The sequence below is a fragment of the Myotis daubentonii genome, chromosome 10, assembly GCF_963259705.1.
Source record: "Myotis daubentonii chromosome 10, mMyoDau2.1, whole genome shotgun sequence".
Lineage (NCBI taxonomy): Eukaryota > Metazoa > Chordata > Mammalia > Chiroptera > Vespertilionidae > Myotis > Myotis daubentonii.
This window is the reverse complement of record NC_081849.1, coordinates 53,590,473-53,606,497: the sequence shown is the minus strand read 5'-3', so window position 1 is coordinate 53,606,497 and position 16,025 is coordinate 53,590,473. Positions and strand designations below refer to the sequence as shown.

Below are 16,025 nucleotides of genomic sequence, written 5' to 3'. Positions count from 1 at the left end.
GCTTTGCCTTGGGAACCAGAAATGTGGAGTGTTTATTAAGTAGGTTTTTGTTTTTGTAGAACAGGTATTTTTCTCTTATGACTTGGTTCCACTATGTGATCACATTTCTTTGGATAATTTGTGTTTGATATATGTATGAGTCCTCGTTTTGAACAGACCATATGGGAAGCTCCATGAGTGCCCTGGGAGCAGGAGTGCGCAGTGATTAACCATGGGTTGTGCTATTTGTGCAGCAGATGAGCAGAGCTGTGAAATAAAAGGCATCACACGATTGTTTCATTGCCCTTATTTTGTCCTCTGTTTGGTCATGCTTTACTAAGGATGAGAAAGTAAAATAAAATAAGGTGAAGTCCTACACAAGCAAGGAAGAGAAATGGTAAAGTGTTTTTCAGAATTCAGTTGAAGAAGGTAGACTGTTCATTGTATGAACTTGGTAAGACCGAGAGGGTAAACTATTTTGTGAAAATGAAATGAAAAGTAAGGTTACTGGTTTCTTAGGAACCTCAAGGAACTTTTAATATGTGTGAGACAATGCAATCGACAGCAGTTGGTTTTGTAATTAAATTTGATTCAATGTGTGTTACTTTTTTTAATCCTTACCTGAGGATGTTTTTCCATTGATTTTTTGACAGTCCCCCAGCCTCCCCTACCCCCCAGTGTCTTATGTCCATTGGTTATGCTTATATGCATGCATACAAGTCCTTTGGTTGATCTCTTACCCCCCCCACCCCCCATTGATTTTTAGAGAAAGTGGAAGAGAGAGGGAAAGATGGAAAGAAATATCGATGTGAGAGAAATGCATCCGATTCTTTGCCAGGATATTGTTCAATCTCACACAGCGTCCAGAACATAGTACATGTTCAATAAGTATTTATCAAGCGAATAAGTAGAATAAAATCCAACTGTGTGAAATAGCATTTGAAGCTACTACCAACTTCACATCCTTAAGGGACTGAGACATGTTGCGCAGCAAGAAAATTTTTTTTTTTTTGCACTCTGCTTATGAAGTTATTTTTGGAGTCATGGTTTTTAAAAATAATTATAAATCTAGCTAAATAAAAGTGGAATATGAAATCATCCTAGTTTTATTGAAAATTGGAAGGACTTTCATTGTTTTCTGGGTTAGATGATTGAAGGAGAATCTGGAAATATTTTCATTGAAATGTTAAAAATATTACACACTTTTTGAGGAAAAAGCACCTACATCAATAAATACTATTATAGAATTTTTAGTCGTTTAATCTCTTTCTGTGAAGCATCTGGCATGAAATACTATAAACTACAATGTAATCATAAGGTAGTTCAAGTTTGGTAAAAATTATTCCTGTGTTTCCTTTTTAGGAAAACAAAGTAATTGGGAAAAAACCACCAGTGACAAGGCTAGAGAAAATAATTTTAGAATAGTCTCAATGATGAAGTGAATGAGATTAAGGGACAAGTATATAAGTTAGTAACAGAATATGGGCTGGAGAATAAAAGCAGCTAAGGCAAAGGGAAGGGAGGCAGGCAAAGCCAGGGAACAAAGACAGCTGTATGGAGGATCTCATTGGGTCAAATGGAAGCTGTTTTCTTTCTTTTTTAAAAAAATACATTTTATTGATTTTTTACAGAGAGGAAGGGAGAGGGACAGAGAGTTAGAAACATCGATGAGAGAGAAACATTGGTCAGCTGCCTCCTGCACACTTCCCACTGGGGATGTGCCCGCAACCAAGATACATGCCCTTGACTGGAATCGAACCCGGGACCCCTGAGTCCGCAGGCTGATGCTCCATCCACTGAGCCAAACCGGCCAGGGCGGAAGCTGTTTTCAAAACAGAAATTAAATGTTATGTTGTGGGAGCAGCCAGTATTTCCCCACTTTGTGCTAGAGGATGAACATACAAATGTCTTGGCTTTATTGAAAACTTTAGGCATGATGGCTAAAGGAGAAGTAACAGTTATATACTCTCTGGGGGAAATAAGTTATAATGTAAGTAATGAAAATGTCTATTTAGCCGCTATTAGAAGATCTGATTTAAAATAATTGCCTATATCTAAGGTTGAAATTTAATTTGGTTACATCACAAAATTACCTTAACAACCTCTGAGTAAAGGTCACTTATGACATTGAGAAGGCGTAAATTGCTAATTAATACTTTACATTGAAATTAAGTTACTTAAGATTTTGAAGAAATGTTCAATGAAATAGTTATGGGTACTCAGATCTCAAATTACTCTGATTTGTAGGTAATAAAACTCAAAGAAGGAAATTCCAGCCACTAACTCTAAAGTCTGTTTTAGAGAGTCGTGAGTGTATTTAATTAGATCAAAATTTCTATTACCCCTGGAAGTGCATTCCTTGATTAAATACAAAGAACTTAAAACCTGGTGCTGTCATGCTTGGCTTTTCCTGGGGGAGTTTTGAGTAAATAAAGGAAACAGAGAGATTGAATTCTCTGGTTTTTGTAACTTAAAGAGTTTTAAATTCCTTTGCTGGTGTAGTGAAGTAGATCTAATGCTGGTTGGGGTTTGTGTCAAGGGCATGGCCCCTGGTTGCTGGCTGGGGTGAAGGGGTAGAGCATTCCAGAAGCAGAATCCTTTGGGCTGAAATTCTAGAGCAATCATTTTATAGGTACCAGCCCCAATGAAGCTGGACATACAGAAAAGTATATTGCAGCGAGGGGGAAAAATGAAACACTTTTTGATGCCTTATGTGCTGAGCTCTGGAACGTGAACTTCCATGTATTATCTATTTAATACGAACAGCAACCCTGAAAGGCAAGTAAAGAGACTATGCCTATGAATTGGAGACATTTGATAATTTGCTAGAGTCCAAGTTTTAGAGTCCAGATGTGCACTCAGCATGACTGTGAAACCCTGCTGTCTCATAGCATATTATTCTTCCTTCCTTGAAGAAGTATGGTGTCTGAGATGTGATTGAGTCAATAATGAGAGAGTACTTAAAAAGAGGCAATTTGGATATGACTAATCTATAGTTGGAAGCTGTTAACATTAGTAAAAATCATTTCCTGATCTTAATTTATTAAAATTTGTATCTATTCAACAGTCCATCTTTATTGAATGTTTCCTATGTATTGGACACTGTTTTAAGCTCTGTACGGATTAGAACAGCTACAGTTACAATTTTAAGCAGTAATACTACCTATAATCGGAAGCTGACTAACAAAATTTCATTACCAAGAAAAAGCATAAGAGAGTCGATGATAATTGTTAGACCTAAAGGAATAGTAATTTTAAATAATTACAATTATTAGATAAGAACTTGAGAATTCTATAGATTGTAATCTCTGATTTGTTTGTTTTCATTTAAACAGGCTGAGATTTAATTACTAAATGATATCAAAGCCAGATTTTAATTTCCTTCATTAGGCAAGTCTATGGATTTCATAAAAAAAAAATCTCTGGCTCAGCTGGTGTGCTCAGTAGTTGTGTGTTGACCCATGCACCAGGTGGTCGTCCGTTGGATTCCAGGTCAGGGAACATGTTTGGGTTGCCAGCTCAATACCCCGTGTGGGGTGTGCAGGAGGCAGATGGTTGGTGTTTCTCTCTCATCAATGATTCTCTCTCTCTCTCTCTCCTCCCCACCTCCTTCCTTTCTTTCTAAAATCAAAAAAACATACTTTAAAAAACCCCACAAAAAAACCTCTAAAGTGATGGTTGTAGAAGGGTAATAGTCAGAGACTCCTAGACTGGAGAAAAGTGTATCATCAGTTAACAAGTATTATTGATATTCTACTTAAGTGAAATCTTCAAGTTTAAAGGCAATTAAAGATTACTGTTAATTATTTCCAGTGATTTATTTGCATAATTCTATGCATCTTTGCTAATTGGTTTGGTTCACTTTCAATACCCTATATACCACATGTATTTTCCCAAAGGCAGTGAGAGTTTCCTAATAAGCTGGCCTCTTTTTTCTCCCTTTCAACTTCTGAGGGGTTCTTTTGAAGCACAGTTTGAAGACCATCAATATAGTAGTAGCTAAGTGGCCCAGCAGATCTGGATTACACTAGGGTTGACAGGGAAGAAATAATAATAGGTAGAGAACAAATCAAACAAATATTTGCTAAATATCTAGTACTTGTTTGGCATTGTGCTAATTAACAAAGCTTATAATTTAATTAAGGAAATACCCCATAAACATCTAAAATTATGTAGAGTCAGATTAATTTATAAAGATTGATTAAAAAAACTACTTGACATAGATGAATTTGGAAGAGGCCAGAGACCTCAGGGAAAGATTCGCTGAAGGGAAGGAAAAATACTGATCATGACTTTGAAGGACAGACCAACTTTTGGTAGATGGGGAGAAGCAGAGACCAATGTCAGGAAACTAGCTTTTGTCCTAAGGACCCACTGACTTTACACTATATCCAGAGCATCAAGGATACGGCCCACTGGTTAACACATGACACAGATTTTTACCGTTTCAGTTGTAGTCTTGGAAGTTTCAGCCAGAAATTCTTTGTGTAATCATCCTTCCAATGTTTAAACCTCCAGCTAGTTAATATTACAGCATCAATGGAAAAGAATCAGGTTTTACTTAATGACATTATACAGAAGGGGAAAGAAATATTCAACAGGATGCATCTAATTCCCCCCTAAATTTACAATTTATAATTTTTATTTAAAATTTTTCTCCATAAGTCTTTAGCTCTTCTGCAAGAATTTAGATAAAGGGGGAAAATAGGTAGAGAAACTCCATAAATGTAAGTGGTATTGAGATTTTGCTGACTGCAAGGCCCTGAAATCATGGGTGAGTTATAAATAACATTTCCACTATTCAAACAGCTGCTAATTGCAGCTCAGCATGTTTTTACAAAATATTTTAGGGGATTATCTGTATTGGTTTCTTTATTCTTAAAACTAAAAAGTTTAAAAATGAGTGACACTCAGAGCTGGACATTAGAAATGTTTTATAATTGCTTTTGTAAATTTGCTCTGAGCCATTCTTAGGAGATTGTGAATTGTAATCATTTCCCTAGACCCATCACTATTTATGTTCAATAGAGACTTCAGGATATTGTCCAATGTGGGGTAAAGATAATTCTGCCATCTACATATAGCTTAAGAGAAACAATAAAAAAGATTACTCTGCAATCTGTATATAAAAAAGTCAGCATTTCTTCTTAAAACGTGAAGATACAACTCTTCCCATTTTCCCATAGTATTCTTCTGAGGCTGCAAACCTTTTGTTTAAAAAAGATTATCTTTTCCTTCAAGATTGCTCTTGATATTCTTATTCATGAAAAAGAATCAGTTTACATTGCACATTAATGGAGTGATTTGCATCAAGATTGTTCTTTGCTAAGAATGACCCTATCCCCACAACTCTGGCCCTCAGTTTCCTCAAACTGCTCTTTTGTAGCCCTAAAATACTACTTTAGGATGCCATCCAGGCTTATTCATGCTAGACTTGGTTCTTCCTTTACCTTTATCATTTTATGATTTCTTTCCCCTCAAAAATTTCCCAATTTCCCCTGGTATATTAATGGGAAGACAGTCTGTTTGAGCTAGTTCATACTGAGTTATGAAATACTGATAACCACCAGTCATACCAGGAGTGTTTATATTTTAAACGTTTAAATACACATAAAATCTCTAATTGGGGGAATTTTAGCCAGCTCCAAAACAAAACAAAACAAAACAAAACAAAACAGAAAACACAAAAACAACTTTACAGCCAAGGAGACCCATTGTCGGTATTTTTTTTAAAGTATGTTTTTATTGATTTCAGAGAGGAAGGGATAGGGAGAGATAGAAACATCAATGCTGATAGAGAATCATTGTTTGGCTGCTTCCTGTATGTCCCCCACTGGAGATTGAGCCTGCAACCCTGGCATGTGGAACAGTGACCTCCTGGTTCATAGGTCCATGCTCAACTAATGAGCCATACCATCGTGTCGGTATTCCTTTTTACAAGTATTAAATAGAATAACAACTCATTCTGCCTATACTGGGCTCAACATGACGTTATCACATCAAAACTGCAGGTCCATTAACTTCATCACGGCTCCACTTCTCCCCTTACCTAACCAGCATTTGACTCTAGAATGTCTTCATCTAGTCTATTCCTCATTTCTCCTGTCTGCTTTAGGACAATCTTTTAAAAACAGAGGTAGGATCTGGTAACTTGCATCTGATAACTCCTCTTGCATGTATGCAACACATTTAAGGGCAGGGTCCAATCTTCCTTTCAGTTTTATCATCCATAGCTTCCTCTTTCTCTCCACATCAAAATTAATGGCTACATTCTCTTTGGTCCCTATTGTAAATAACACAATTACTATACTTTAAATTTTGTTTTGTAATTATTCTTTTGATTTTGTCTTACCTACAAACACTAAACTCTATGAGGACAAGACTTTGTCTCATTCATTTTTGTTTCCCACTATCTAATAATATTTTGGGCAACACAGAAGTGATTTCTTAAATTTAATTTTTTATGAACTGAACTATTGTTATGGCACATGAAAAACTAGCATGCAAAAAATGCATTTGGGTCTTTGAGGATAAATCAAATCATGTTTGGTGAATCTTTTCTGGGTTGATGAGACAGGATAAAAAGGAAGTATTGAAAGTAGCAATAACAATTATGGTTGGGTTGGGACTATTTAAGGAAGACAGCCAAGGTAGATTGACTCAGTGGGAATATTATGGAGAGAGAAGAAGCTGGGCTCCATTTAGACCAGTGACTTTGGACAAATGCCATGGTCACATTAGTTATCAGTGAAATACATGTTTATTAATACTATCTTAAATGTTATTTACAACTCAGCTTTCTAGAATTAGAGCTCCCAAAGAGCCAGTCTTAAAAAAATGACTATTAAATCCCTCTAAGTCTTTGTTTGGGTAGGAGTTAGCACTGCTGATGTGTGTAAATACTGGGATAAGCCTTTTGTCCCTGGGAGGCCTGGGCCTAGAGAGTGAAGGGAAATGCAATCCAAGCCATAATTAAGAGAGCCAAGATCAAAGAACATTGAAGCTAAATGTTGATGATATAGACAGATGCATGATTTTATTTTGCTTTTTCAAGTATGAAGTAAAAAAGTGAATTTGAACTCTTTATCAAAGGAAACTGCTGACCAGAGACCCCCAGACTTTTGTCAATGGTACTGACTTCAGGGGAGCATTTCCACTTTTCCCGCTTTCAAATGTTTCTTCCTAACTGGCTCTTAGTTACACAGGTCTAATGGAAAAGAAAAAAAGAAAAGAGGTGGAACATAGAATTATGTTTTTTCCTCTTTTGAGAATCTATAGTATATTTTTGTAGTTCCTTTAGTGGGATGGTTTAAGATTGGCATATTTTCTGATTAAAAATATTATTTAAAATAAAATGTTAAAATATAAATAAAGTAGTTATTTAAAATACTCATTATTTACTGGCTTTTTCTCCTTTTTTAATAATTTGAAAAATTTCAGAAAGAGTAGACATTTCCATTAAAATTAGGTAGAGGAAATGGAAAACAACCTGGGAATAATAGAAATTAAGTAAATCTCATTCTCATTTGGATATTTCTTTTGCCTTTCCTTTGTAAGGTTGAAATAATAGGAACTCTTAGAGATAGATGAATGGAAATATTTTTAAAAAATTTCTAAAATGATGTGGGGTTAGTGGAGCTGAAAATAATTTTTTCTGAAAATTTTTACTGTGTAGAAATAAAATTGGCTGTAATGTGTGTTTTTTTAATATATGGTGAAACTTTTTTACATTTTGTTAAACTTTTTTGATGAGTTATAAATCTAGAAAGTAAGAAGAACAGTATTTATTAATTTTTCTTTCATTTATTTTAGAAGTTGTATTGGAATGATAATGTGATGAGGTGAAGTAGGAGATGAGACATCTGGAAGTAACTTTCTCCTTAGGAAATCTGCATGTCTCCATAGCTCCTGTTGAATAGGATAATGACCCCATACCTTTTCCCAGACAAGAAGAGAACATTATCACACTGACAATCCCCAAAGCTTCAGGAAACTTCAGAGTGAGAAAGAAAGCCTGAAAATTATTCAAGGTCTATGAAATGCTACATCCTCTATGAGATTTCCTATTCTTTTCTCTAGGCCTTTACTCTCAGGACATGATATTTTCTAAAATTAACAAGTTTGCTGTTCTCATCCCTACACTGGTATATATATATTCTGCCTTATCCTATAATTTCCTGTGTATTTGTCTGTTACTCTCTAGCTAGAATTTATATGAGCTTTGAATAAAGACATTGCATCTTAGGGAAATTTGAGCCCAGCTGAAATTAGACTATGAAAAGGCTTCGGGTAGAATGAATACCATTCCAAATTTTGGATGTACAAGGGTTCTGTTTTCTTCACATCCTCGCCAACACTTGTTATTCTTGTCTTTTTGATAACAGTCATTCAAGGTTTGAGGTGATATCTCATTGTGGATTTGATTTGCATTTTCCTGATAATTTGTGATATTGAGCATCTTTACATGTCAATGTTGGCCATCTGTATATCTTCTTTCAAAAAATGTTTATTCAAAACCCCTGCTCACTTTTAAAAAAAAATATTTTTATTGATTTATCTTTTTGCTATTGTAAATGAGATTTTTTCTTCCATTATATTTTCTAGATGACCATTGATTATGCATAGCAAAATGATTAATTTTTTAGAATTGATTTAATCAGCAGATACATTATTGAATCTTATTATTTATTATAGTTTTATGTTGATTTTTTGGGTTTTCTAGGTATATAAAAATTCATCTGCAAATTATTTTCATTTTCTTTTCAATATACATTTCTTTCCTTTCATTGACTGATACTTCCATAGAAATACTAAATAATATCAAAGGTGGACCTTCTTACATGAATGGTGAAGTTTTTGAAGTAGTTTCATTTGACATCTATTAAAATAGACATATTTTCTCTCTTTCAGCCTATTAATGTGGTATGGTATATTAATAGATTTTTTTTATATTGAGTCATCTTTGAGCAAATGAATTTTGATGAAGCCAATTTAAAGGGCACATAACCAGTATCATATCTTAGCAAATGAAAAAGGAAATGTTTTAAGAACACTATTCAAGGTGGGGCAGGAATGGTACCCTCAATAGTTTAAATTTCAAGCATCCCTAGAGCTATTTGTGTAGGGATCATTATTTCCTCTTTGTTGCCTTAGAGGCATTATTATTAAATCCTGGCCAATTAGTTTTATTTCTTTTTTTCCCAAAGCATTTCATATGACTTATGTAAGGAATAATATTGTATATTTTCTATTTGAGTCAATGTACAGACTAAATAATTATATTTCATTTCTGTGCACATAATAAAACATAATCAAAAGATGCTAGTCTCTAGTTTGTTTATTGTGGAAAAGGGATTCTACTTTACTATATCATTATCTTCTTTCTTTCAAGTTAGATATCAAAAGAGTTTTATACAAATAAGTAAGCAAATTTGGGTCAAATTTCACATAAAAAGAATGAAAAAAAGCCAACTAATACGTTATGCAAGGAAAATAACCACATTAAAATATCTGAATATCGTAACATCAGACCAACCTATTTACAAAATAGGCTCTCAGCGCTAGTGTATGTTCATTTGGTGCTGAGATTTATTAGAATAACAAATATCAGAGTTTTTGTATTGAAGTGAACTATATTTTATCAATTATTATTCTCACCCTTCTTTTAGTAAACAAAGTTAAGTAAAATAGCATGGTATTTCAAGGTATTATTTCACAAAACATATCAAAGTGATACCTATTCTATAGTGTGAAGATAGTTTTTTCCCATCTAATTTTAGTCATTTTTTTTCAAGTTTCCTAATTTACGTAGTCAAAAGATGGCTGCACTATAGGAAAAAAGTATTTGAATATCTAAATGATCTAACATATAGGTCCCAGAAAAGTTCAGTTCATGGACCCTGAGTTTCATTGTTGGTTGAAACTCCTGGGCAGATTATCTCAGGATTTTTCTATGATTTTTCTCTTACACTTCTTGTTTGGCTGTAAATTGTAGACTTGCCTTCCAGAAATTTGTCTCATAGGCTCCTCTATATTGTGAACAGTGGAGAAGTCTGAATTTTATATATATTTTTGTCTCCCACAGTCTGTGATGAGGTATATTATACATAATGGATGCATAAGAAATAGTTATTTGACATTGTGCTTCATTAAATACTGTACTTTTTTTCTCCTAGGAATGAAAGGTCAAGTTTCATATCGGCAGTGACGATAAAGGCAACTACCCAGGTAAACTAAATAGGGATTAATTTACAAAATTTGATAACCATGTTATTGACTTCTCTAAACTTTTGAGTAGATATTTGTTCTCATCAATACTGAGATCTCACTCTTGCTACAACTATGCTCTTATTGGACTATGATATTTAAGTACACATAGGGGATCTTCTTGCTTTGAAGTTTTTTTGGGGTCTTTAGTGGTCCAAAATTATGACCAAAGTTTGGTGAATCACACCTATTTGGGAAATACAGACATAGAGACTTGAATTCAAATGGACCAACTGCAAAATACCTGATTAGGTTCCTTTAAACTTTTTTGTTATGTTTATAAATGTTACCTGTAAAACTAATATAAAAGTCAAATTTAGATTGTTGTAAATGACAGCAGTTTCTTCCTGCATTACCCTCCTCTGTTTCTTGCTCTTAGAAGTAACTAGTTTCAGTTTTAAAAAATTTTAAAGTTTGCTGTAATTTTCTAAGTAATGAGTAACTTTAGAAGATGTGGATTCAGCTCATTCTCACAGAACCACCACTGACCTCACCATATACATGCACCTTTTCAGTGTAGTTGTATGTTTTGTTCAGATCAACGACAAGAAATTGCTATTTTCATACAGGTAAGCCAAATAGTATAACCTTACTTTTCTAGTTGACACAATTTTATGTTTTCCTGGAACTAATAATTGCTTTGGTTTTCCGTATGCTTATTTTTCTTTGTATTTATCACTAATTCTACCCAGTGTTCTTTTCCAAATGTGTAAATATTCTTTCAATATATTGAAACTCAAAAGAGAGTGTTAATTTCCTCTTATTGGAGACTTCTTACTTGGAATCTTTTGTGCTGTGTCTGGATGCCATACTATTGAGACCTGATGTACAGTATCATTCTTGGGTCTCCTTTTATGAGTGCTTTCTGGAGATACTTCGTCTTTTTGGTGGAGTGTTTCTGCTAGTGTCTTACTTAAAGGTAGTGTGGTAGGAACTTTTTCAGATCAGAAATATATTTATTCTACCTTAGCAATTGAATGATTTATTTGGGAGGGAATAGTGTTCTGGTTTAGTGTGTGTGTGTGTGTGTGTGTGTGTGTGTGTACAGGAGGGTAGGCAAAAGAAGGTTTACATTTGTGAGTATGTGAAAGTTTGTTCTTGTTATATTATTTATTAATTTTTATATTATTTATTTGTATTAAAACTGTAAACCTACTTTTGCCCACCCCTGTATACACACACATATATATTGTCTCTGTCAGCTCAAGGGATAATCTCTTTGTTTCCAGTGTTGTAAAATTTCTAAATGCTCTAATGCTCTTTCTTAGACACTTTACTTTCTATCCATTATTCTGGGCCCTTCATGGCTACAGAAAATCTGCACGTAGACAAGGCAATTAATTCTCGTAATTAAAAAATACCCCTCTCCACATAGCCAAGGTCTCCATCAGGTTTCACGGTGAGTTTATGGTACCTCACATTCTCTTCCACAGGTGAATTTTCTTAAGAGTCTGTGGGGTTATGATAAATTCTTCCTGGAAGTATTAGCTTTTCACAAACTGACTCCTTGATCAATAAATACTGTGATATTTTATTAGGTCCCGTGAAGAGGGAAGGCAAAGCATGCATTAAATTAGCAATTTTGCTCTCTTGTGTTGTATATTCTCGTAACATGTAGGTCTTGTTGGCCTTGTGGTAAAGTCTCCTGTCATTCATTCTGATAATCACTCTATAAATTCTCAAGAAAAATGGCCAACAGCAGGAAAAAACTGGAAGGCAATACTCTAATTTTCACACTTAGGCTTGAAACTCCATGATCATGAAGTTCATCCTTAAAAAGAATTTAAAAAATCTTAATCTGTTCTCTGGCTTTCCATTTCTCTGCATCTATAAGAACTGTTGTTGGTACAACCTTTAACTTCAGTAATTCTCCAGGTAATGCTCCCTTATAATCTGTTTTATAGGTGTAATCATATCCTATGTAATAAAAGCGTAATGTGCAAATCTATGGAACCGCAAAATGACTGGTTGGTGGGGGGTGGGGATGGCCCGCAGGCAGCGCCAGGCCAGACAAGGCATGTGCCGGCAGGTGGCAGGCAGAGGGAGGGGACAGCGATTGGGGGTGGGGAGGTTGGGGGAGTGGCGATGAATAGCGGCAATCAGTGGGAGGCAGGGCCGGGCGCTTGCCGGCTGGCTGGCGCAGTCCCCTGATTGGCCCACCTGGTTGCCTCCCACAGAGGTAGGCCACTGCCGGTGGTGGTGCCAGCGGCTGCCCTAAGCCGTCAGTCAGACATGTCCTGAGGCTCCTGGACTGCGAGAGGCTGGGCTGAGGGGACACCTCCCTCCACAGTGTATGAATTTTCATGCATCGGGTGTCTAGTGGCTTAATAACATCTTTGGAGTGTCCACCCCCTGACCTGCTTTCCTGCCACTCTTCTGCACAGGTCACTTTAAGCATTCTTGGTAGTTGTTTACACATCTTAAAGCATTGGTAGCATTGAACTCGATCCCAAGGCTAGAACCATGCTGGATTCTTAAAATGTTGTCTCCAAACATCATTTTGGGGACAGAAGACATATGCAATTCACCAGCGAACTTCTCCATGTCCGCTGACTTCATCATGTGGGTCTTAGCCACTGTCACCTTCCAGGGCCTGAAGGAGAAGTCCGGTGCTGCTCTGGGAGCCGCGGGTCATGTGGGTCAGGCGGGGCCTGTGTGGGCTGCAGGGAACAGGTTGCAGCGTAGCAGCGGTGGACACTGGTTCCCCTGCCTCGCTGCCGCAGTGGCCTTTTTCAATAGAGATACTTGTTCTGGAGATTTTCTCAAGGTATTTTGTTGATGATTTCCATTTTTGGTAACATCTCTGAAATTTCTATTACCACAAATTCATAGGGGTTGTTTCTTTATTTTTATTTTGTTATATTTCTATCTTTGTCTTTTTGTTCCTTTTTCTGAGTGGTTTATTCTGTGGAGTTTTGGAGTTCTGTTTTCTATTTTTAATCCCCAAGAGCCATTTTTGTCCTCCGAATGTTCTTTTCTTATAGGTTCACGTCTTTGCGGGGATTGTAAAGTTTATTGGCAACTTTGGCTCAAACAGTTGTATAATTTCAGAATCTAAGCTTTATTTAAAAATAATTGGCTAATTTAGTCAAAGAACCTAGCTAATCCTTGTCCTGAAATATTTTTAAAATAGCTAATACTCAAATTATGTATTATTACTCTACATGTTTAGGTGTGAATATGAACATTGTAATCAAAATTTGCCTCAACTATAAACTGAACCTGTAAGCATCTAACCTGAATTTGCTGAATATAGATTTCTAAACATTTATTAGTAATTTATAATCACAAAAGTGAATTAGCATACTGCTCCATTGCTTTGTTTACATTTTATTGTATAACAGTACTTCTTTTGCTAAGTTTTGTGAATTTTTCCCCATTTCATTTCATGGAATACAACTGTGTAACTTATTTTCCTCCCTTCTCAGGACTTTAGGAAATACCTAAAATCCAAGTTAGATGCACTCACCACAGAGTTATATTAGTAAATTTATTTAACAGAACAGCATCTATACATATCCCATATCTACTGTATTACATATCCACTATTAAGTGTGAAAAATTGCATCTAGATGAGGATGCAGATAATAAGCTTAGAGAACCCTACCCAGTAGGAACCCTCAGTCATGCCCTACTTTGTAATCCGGCCTTTGAAGCTTTTCTGGGATCACAGAACTCTGTCAAATGCATTCCCTTGTTAACTGCTTGGAAATAGCTATTTCTCTGCTGGCACAAGCCCGTATCCTAGTATTTCCTTTCCTCACTTCATAATATTCTTGGTTACACTTCTTTATGGATAGTAACCTTTCATTCTATTAGATGCAGCTATCTTTTTCTTCGTACTCTAGTTAGTTTGTCTGTTGATTGAAAGCCATTGGATTCTAGGACCTTCCTGAATCCCAGGCCCCAAAAACCTACTCCACACTTTATGCATTTCTTTACTTGTCTTAGATAATGGAAGCAGCAATGGACTATATGTTTTGTGGAGTATGTGTTTTGCAGCATTAGAGTAACACCCTGATTTTTTGGACAAGTTGTGTGAATACTACAGCTAACTCTCAAAGTAGACTACTTTATGAAGACCACATGTGCTAAGATTCTCCTACTGCTTTGCCATATGTCTAGATATGGAGAAGCCCATATTTTCATATGCTTCACTTGATGTTTATTACTTAGGAAAACTTGCCAGTTAACTGGCCATCAGGGATATCCATAAAGAAAGGCTAGACATCTGTGGGCTAGCCAGTGTGAACTTTTGGTTATTTTAGAGGTCAGGGATGATATCAGTGTGGAAAATGGTAGGCCATTTCATTCTGTGTGCTGCTGAAATTATAGCTCTTTGGTGCATACAAGAACTTTATTCCTTATAGTCATATATGTTAGCAATGAATCCGATATCTTAGTAAGTACAATAGGGATAGATTTGGACCATGAAGTAATTGGCATGCCTGGTTAGATAACAGCTACTCCAGTTAATGGACTGGCTTTATTTTGAGAAGCCTTAGGGAATTTATGTTGTTATGAGAGAAGAGGTTTGTCTGTAGGAGAGAAGAACAGTCTAGCTCAGACTCCCAGAATCAAGCCAACATCTCTATCTCCTAAGGGTCTAATATATGATATCTGCCTGAGAGAGTGGATGAAATTTCTCTATTCCTGCCCACTACCCCAATCAGAATTCATGCCATGTGGGCTTCTATAGCCAGAATTCACTGAGGATGCTCAGAATCCTGATAGGCGCTGGCACACTGATTGTATCAGTGGCCAAGCTCCTATGGAAGCTTATTCAGCTTCTTTGACAAAAAAATTGTATTTTGGTCACTGCCAGGAAGGTCTGATAGGCAGCTCTGTTACAACAGTAAGACCTCCCTAGGGTGCAAACAGTCCTCATCAAAGAAGCTCAAATGGCTTTCACTGAAGCCCAGTGCCCCAACCCATCCTCTTCCCCCACATTTAGCTTTTTATCTCTTTCCCTGATTTTCTTTCTCTTCCTCTTTCTCTGTCCTTCTCCTTTTATTTCTCCCACCCCTTCCATAAAATATTATAAACCGTAAGATTTTTGCTTTTTTATATTTTATTAATTCTGAAGCTGAAAAATTTTATAATACTTTACTGAACTAGGTACTTTGCAATATGTTATCTAACGTAATCCTCACAAAAATCTTACAATTGAGCTATTCCCTATTTTGTCAAGCAATCATCTCTCTTCTCTCTCTCTTCCCTCCCACCCTCCCTCCCTCTCCATGTTTAGGAGTGATTTTCACAGACTACTTTTTAATTTGAAATACCATATTTGAATTGGATTGAAAAAGTACATCTACTAGAATGTCTTGTGCATTTAGCCTGTAATCATTCAGACTCCGCTTAATTTGTGTTTCTCAGAATAATGGGAGTTTTATCTTTATGCAACAGGTATAGGATGTTTATGTCAAATTCAATACTTCAGAGTGAAGTAAACACAAAGATGACAGAGTACAGATTCATTAGACTACCTTCTGCTTTCTACTTTATTTTGGTGGATACCTCTATGAAGTAATAGGACATTACATCTGCTGTGTTTAGGTAATACTGCTTATATTGTTTTAGTAAAGAGTTATCAGCATGAAAATACAAAAAAGAAGAGGCATCATTTTAAATCCTGCAATTATTTATATGCTTGTCAGCAGCGCATTTGTGGTATCTTTGATAGTGTGGGTAATGTGTGTTTTCTTCTCAGCTTGCCAAGGCTGTGGTAATGGAAGCCAAGCTCCAACATCAAAGAAAAGAGGTTTTCCTTTGTAGGA

The 16,025-nt window shown here is 35.8% G+C and overlaps 1 pseudogene; it reads right to left on the bottom strand.

Moving 5' to 3' along the window:
* Positions 1–6,065: 6,065 nt before the first annotated feature.
* Positions 6,066–16,025, bottom strand: part of LOC132242530 (TIP41-like protein) — a 70,021-nt pseudogene continuing 60,061 nt past the window's right edge.